The 7,068-nt window shown below is 41.0% G+C and overlaps 1 pseudogene; it reads left to right on the top strand.

Annotated features, from left to right (window-relative positions):
• The first annotated feature begins 4,945 nt into the window (after positions 1-4,945).
• Positions 4,946-5,545, top strand: LOC148005587 (large ribosomal subunit protein uL22 pseudogene; annotated as a pseudogene).
• Positions 5,546-7,068: the final 1,523 nt, after the last annotated feature.

Below are 7,068 nucleotides of genomic sequence, written 5' to 3' on the forward strand. Positions count from 1 at the left end.
GAGGAATGGATACAAAAAACGTGGTACGTCTACACAATGGAATACTACTCAGCTATCAAAAACAATGACTTTAAGAAATTCAGGGGCAAATGGATGGAACTCGAAAATATCATCCTGAGTGAGGTAAGCCAATCACAGAAAAAAACACATGGTATGTACTCATTGATAAGTGGATATTAACCCAAATGTTTGAATTACTCTATATGCACAGAACACATGAAACCCAAGAAGGATGACCAAAATACGAATGCTTCACTCCTTCTGAAAAGGGGAACAAGATACCCCTTGGAAGGGAATAAGGGAGGCAAAGTTTAGAATAGAAACTGAAGAAACACCCATTCAGAGCCTGCCCCACATGTGGCCCTTACATATACAGCCACCAAACTAGATAAGGTGGATGAAGCAAAGAAGTGCAGGCTGACAGGAACTGGATGGAGATCTCTGCTGAAAGACATACCCAGAATACAGCAAATACATAGGTGAATGCCAGCAGCAAACTGAACTGAGAATGGGACCCCCATTGCAGGAATCTTAGAAAAGACTTAAAAAGCTTGAAGGGGCTTGAGATCCCATATGAACAACAATGCCAACCAACCAGAGCTTCTAGGGACTAAGCCTGTACCCAAAGAGTATACATGGACTGACCCTGTGCTCCAACTGCATAGGTAGCCTTGAATAGTCTTGTAAGAGCACCAGTGGAAGGGGAAGCCCTTGGTCCTGCCAAGGCTGAATCCCCAGTGAATGTGATTGTTGGGGGGAGGGTCGTAATGGGGGGAGGATGGGGAGGGGAGCGCCCATATAAAAGGTGAGGGGAAGTGGTTAGGGGGATTTTGTCCTGGAAACCAGGAAAGGGAATAACAATTGAAATGTAAGTACGAAATACCCAAGTTAATAAAGATGGAGAAAAAAAAGCAAACTAATCAAAATAGTGTTAAAAAAATGAAATTTTATTTGTAAGTGTGCTGCGATTTTAAAGTTATTTTTGTGGCAGGGAGTTGTACCTACTGCTTATTGGAATGTCTTTTCTTGGTTGTAGAATGAGCACCTGGCTGCCTTGTTCTACAAGCTGGAGGAACCGTTTGTTCTGTTAAGCAGGAGGATGGAACACTGCAATGTTTAGAGGAAGTGCTATCTATATTAATGGTTAGAGATGTTGAGTGCTTTTTACTGGTTTTGTGCCCAATTTTATCATGAACGTTTTAAGATTAAGAAAATTTTGTTTTAATCTTCAATTACTTATAGTCTGACTTATTTGCTTTTCTGTTACTATAATGAAATAACATGACCAAGTCAGTTTATGGAAGAGTTTATTTTGGTTGTGCCAGTTTTAAGACCTGTACTATCATATTTTGGAACACCAGGGGGAATATTAGAAGTAATACTATTATAACGTAGTGTTATCCTAATAGTTGGGTTATAATAATCCTTATTAACAATCTCTGGTTATTCTAAGTCAGTAATTTCCTTATGAGATAATATTTACTTTCACCTCCATAAATATAATAGTCATGCGTCAAAACTAGTAACAGCTAATGATGAAAGAAAAATTCCCTGTGTATATAGACTTTGGTTTTTTTGTGAACTTCTTTTTGAAATATGTCGAATTATAACAGCAGTATTGTTGGTATCAGGAATTCCCTTGAGCAGCGACACCATTTGGTAACTGTTGACATGGAAACAGCCCTACATTCCCAGTATTCCTTTGGCCCAAATCCCAACTCCACGTGGGAGTAGTTATGTCATATTCCAAATGAAAGGCAGACTTCTTCTGCCCTCATGCTCTCTCTTCTCTTCATTCTTTTCTCTTCTTTCTCTTGCCCTTTTCCCTTTCTTGTTCTCCCATTAAATCTCACCAAGTGGAACTGTGTTAGTTCTGTGTGCTTTATTTGGATGGGTGTGGTGGGTATTTTATTACAACGAGATTTTAATAACAACAAGTATGATAATTTAAGAGCTTGGAAATCAGACTGACTGGAAATAAATTCCAATTTGGGTACTCACCAGATGTTGAACTTATATTACAAAAATAAAAGTTGTGGGTGATAGTAATTTTTCCCTGTAGTGTTGTGAGAATTAATCTAACTCCTGTAAACCTCTTGTGTTTTATTACTTATCAGGAACATTGGGTAGTAGTAGCCATTTTAATTGTTTCATGAAATAAAGTTTGTAGAGTTGTGGAGAATGGAGTTTATCAAAGCTAAACTACACATAACTACACATAACTAAATTGTATAATCAGATTTATCTTATAAAATTATAATCTTAAAGGAAGAAGGTTAAAATGTAGAATAGGAATAATGCCATGCTATTGTTAGAAGTGATTTAACATTCTATCAGAAAACTGAAGAAATGGAAATTCATCTATTAAGGTGGGATACAGTCCATAATAACATAACATATATTATGTTAACATTATTCTTAAATGTGATTTTTTAAAATGGACTAAATATGTTTTTAATGAGAAGAATTAGTTTGGGTTTGAATGCTCTTTTTTTCCGTTTAGGCAATATGTCAGTATTGAGGGCACCCAGACATCAGAGCTCTGGAAGGCATGTTGATACTGTTTTTTGATTTGTCTCCTGGGTGTGAGAAGTATAACAGATCTTAAAGAGCTGTATTCTTGTTTGTTTAAAAAAAACTGATACATAAGAGAGTGTGTGTTGTTTGTGTGTATGTGTGTGTATGTGTGTGTGTGTCTGTGTGTGTGTGTCTGTGTGTGTATCTGAAATGATAGCAATATATTCTTTGGAAAGTATTTTGTTCTTTCTCAATTAAATTTATTCATTTGTTCAAATTGGCTACCCTTTATTATCACAGGTATAGGGAAATTAGAATCCTACTGCTTTAGTGTACGTTGAAATATACAGAGAAGAGTATCTTATATTGAGGACTCCTTTATGTCACATAGATGAGAGTTTCTGGATATTTTCTATATCTTTTTATTGCTCATTAAGGGGAATTTTCTGCTATACTGTGTCTTCAGACTTTTTCTGTTCAAATAACTCTCCTCCCTTAATGTAGGTAAACATACTAACTTCTGTGTTTTGGATAATTCTGTATCATTGAGTTGAGTCAACTGGGCAGTCTGATTGCAAATGAAATTTCAGGTTTATGTGTGTAATACTTACTAGTATTAGAAGCATTTTTTAGCATTTTTCTTTAGTTCTTTCTGGACAAGATAGCTACATTTGCAGTTTCGTTTGAAAGTCAGTTTTTCTCTTATGTGAAAATACTAGGAAATTCTAGATTCCCAACAAGGATTTATTTTTGTTCTAGGTAGTTTTGTCTCAGCTCTGAAAGGGATTTTTTTTTAATGTAAAGGAATGGATTTTAGGCTAGGGACACTTACCTTCTGGTCTATTGTTCTTTTGTCTGGCTTATGTAGTGAGGCAGGAGAGCTTTATGTGTTCTGTGTTTCTTTGTTCTGAGCCCCCTTCTCTCTAACCTATTTATACCTACTTATACCAGAATTACAAAAGTCTGATTGTAGTTTTATGTCTCATTTTCTTCTCCTACAATCTGAACCTGATATCTGAGTTGCCTGTTTTTCCTTGTAAAAAATCAAAGGCCACAGAAAACTGACTCTGCTGCTGTTAGATTGAGTCAGTTCATCAGAGCCATGTTTGGTGGAGCAAGCTTTTAATCCTAGCAGGTGAATCTCTATGAGTTCCCGGCCAGCCTGGTCTACATAGAACACCTTTTCATCCTGATGCTAACCACCAGCTGGAGTGGCATTATTACCAGAATAAAGTATAAGGAAAAGCAGGTGCACATAAGTTCTTTAAAGCAATAGTCCTCCCATGGATGGCCTCTGAATGTTGGTGTTGGTGTTTGTGCATTAGAAGTAAAAGTAGAAGTGGAATAATTAGCTCTTTGAAGGCTTTAAGAATGCTAGTGACTGTAGAGAGAGTATCTTGTGTATTTGTATGGATATATCACCTTTCAGTTAAAAAAAATTATGGCCTATAGGAAAGGGTAGAATAGAAGGTGGGACAACCAGGAGGCAGAAAGAATTCTGGGATAGAGCCAGGTCGGAGATATTTGCCCTGGAAAATGTGACCAGACAGACTCGTGGTTCCTGAGCACAGGTAATGAGCCACATGGCGGAATGTAGATTTGAGTAAGTGGGTTAGAATTTGTCAGAGAAGAGTCTAGCTCTATGGCCAAGGTATTTGTTAATATATTTTGAGTCTCTGTCTTATTCCTGGGATCATGGGGCTGGGAGGAAGAACCAGGTCCAAACTTCTACAAGTGACAACATGAATTGAACCAAAATCTAAATCTGAGCAATGACCAGTGTATAGTTTTGATTTTTGGAACAGAATGATGACCTTCACCTGGAACTCAATCCCAACATAGGTTGGGAGTGAAAGCATGATTTATTTCATATTAACTAGATGAGCTATTAGCGATGTGGCTTATATCACCGTGCAGACACTGAATATTTATGTTCTTCAATATTTTTTAGAATTTAAAAGCAGACAGCATGGTACCTAATCTCGGCTTTCAGGAGATGACACCAAGAGAACAGAACTTTCAAGAGAAGGCTACAGAGCAGGGAACCCCGACTCAAGGAAGGGCACAATGACTATTGTAACCAGAGTCGAAATGCCTCATTTGAGTGAGCTGGTTTCTGAGAAGAAATATTTCCATAACTGTCTTGGAAAATTAGTCTCCTTGCAATCACAAGATCTTCATTTGTTTTACTACCCTGCATTACAGTTCCATAGAAATTGGCAAGTCTTTCCCATTGTTTCCTTGTAGAATAAATTGTAAAACCACAAATATTAAAAAAAAATCATTGTTTTAGGAACACATTAATGAGAAGAAAGACATATATAGCACAGTAGAAAGGATTTAGATTTTGGTTTTATCCCAGTTGCTTCTGTGCCCTATTTTGCCAGATTTAAAAAAAAACAATGGTTGTTCTTCCTGTAATCGGCCAGAGGTGACCTGTGAAGATGGTTCGCTACTCCCTAGACCCAGAAAACCCCACGAAATCATGCAAGTCAAGAGGCTCAAACCTTCGTGTTCACTTTAAGAACACCCGGAAACTGCCCAGGCCATCAAGGGTATGTATATCCGCAAAGCCACCAAGTATCTGAAGGATGTCACTTTAAAGAAGCAGTGTGTGCTATTCCGGCGGTATAATGGTGGAGTTGGTAGGTGAGCCCAGGCCAAACAGTGGGGCTGGACACAGGGACGGTGGCCAAAAAAGAGTGCTGATTTTTTGCTGCACATGCTTAAAAATGCAGAGAGTAATGCTGAACTTAAGGGTTTGGATGTAGATTCTCTGGTCATTGAACACATCCAGGTGAACAAGGCTCCTAAGATGCGCAGACGAACCTACAGAGCTCACGGCTGGGTTAACCCATACATGAGCTCCATCTGCCACATCAAGATGATCCTCACTGAGAAGGAACAGATTGTTCCAAAGCCAGAAGAGGAGGTTGCACAGAAGAAAAAGGTATCCCAGAAGAAACTGAAGAAACAAAAGCTCGACTATAGCCTTCTGCTACCATGGCAGGAGTACACCAAGTCCTGAGGAACTGAAGAACTCCTGAGGCCAGCAAGTGGTAAAGGAGGAGTCAAAACCAGATCTGAGGGTGGCATGACTTTCCTGAAAATTGACAATACATATTGAAAACAAGAAAGGCTGTATGTTTGAATGTAGCAGACCTGTGCTGAATCATAGGCTAACAAAGGCCACCACAGGTAAATACATATTGAAAACCAGAAGAGACTGCTCCCTACACACACATCTCGGACTCCAGAGGAAAAAGCCAAAGACCATCTGGAACCCTGGTGCACTGAAGCTCCCGGAAGGGGCGGCACAGGTCTTCCTGGTTGCTGCCGCTGCAGAGAGCCCATGGGCAGCACCCCACGAGCGAACCTGAGCCTCAGGACCACAGGTAAGAGCAAATTTTCTGCTGCAAGAAAGCTGCCTGGTGAGCTTGGGACACACGGAAGCAGAATTTCTCTAGGACCGGGCACGTTCTGTGTTTACCGGAAGTCCCACACCCACGGACCCCAGCCCGCAGCAGCTCTCTGCCCCCAGACCCGGTGAGAGAGAGACCCAACCACCTGGTCAGGTGGGCACTCCTGAGGCTGCAGAGCGGAAGAGACCACCAACACTGCTCACCCCTGCCCACATCCCTGGCCCAAGAGGAAACTGTATAAGGCCTCTGGGCTCCCGTGGGGGAGGGCCCAGGAGCGGCAGGACCCCTGCCTGAGACACCGCCAGAACCTGAAGGAAACAGACCATATAAACAGTTCTCTGCACCCAAATCCCGTGGGAGGGAGAGCTAAACCTTCAGAGAGGCAGACGAGCCTGGGAAACCAGAAGAGACTGCTCCCTGCACACACATCTCGGACACCAGAGGAAAAAGCCAAAGACCATCTGGAACCCTGGTGCACTGAAGCTCCCGGAAACGGCGGCAGAGGTCTTCCTGGTTGCTGCCGCTGCAGAGAGCCCGTGGGTAGCACCCCACGAGCGAACTTGAGCCTCAGGACCATAGGTAAGACCAAATTTTCCGCTGCAAGAAAGCTGCCTGGTGAACTCAAGACACAGGCCCACAGGAACAACTGAAGACCTGTAGAGAGGAAAAACTACACGTCTGAAAGCAGAACACTGTCCTCATAACTGACTGAAAGAGAGGAAAACAGGTCTACAGCACTCCTGACACACAGGCTTATAGGACACTCTACCACTGTCAGAAATAGCAGAACAAAGTAACACTAGAGATAATCTGATGGTGAGAGGCAAGCGCAGGAACCCAAGCAACAGAAACCAAGACTACATGGCACCATCGGAGCCCAATTCTCCCATCAAAACAAACATGGAATATCCAAACACACCAGAAAAGCAAGATCTAGTTTCAAAATCATTTTTGATCATGATGCTGGAGGACTTCAAGAAAGACATGAAGAACTCCCTTAGAGAACAAGTAGAAGCCTACAGAGAGGAAAGCAAAAATGCCTGAAAGAATCGCAAAAATCCCTGAAAGAATTCCAGGAAAACAAATAAACAAGTAGAAGCCCATAGAGAGGAGACACAAAAATCCCTGA

This window comes from Rattus norvegicus, chromosome 5, assembly GCF_021556685.1.
Source record: "Rattus norvegicus strain SHRSP/BbbUtx chromosome 5, alternate assembly SHRSP_T2T, whole genome shotgun sequence".
In the NCBI taxonomy this organism is placed as follows: domain Eukaryota; kingdom Metazoa; phylum Chordata; class Mammalia; order Rodentia; family Muridae; genus Rattus; species Rattus norvegicus.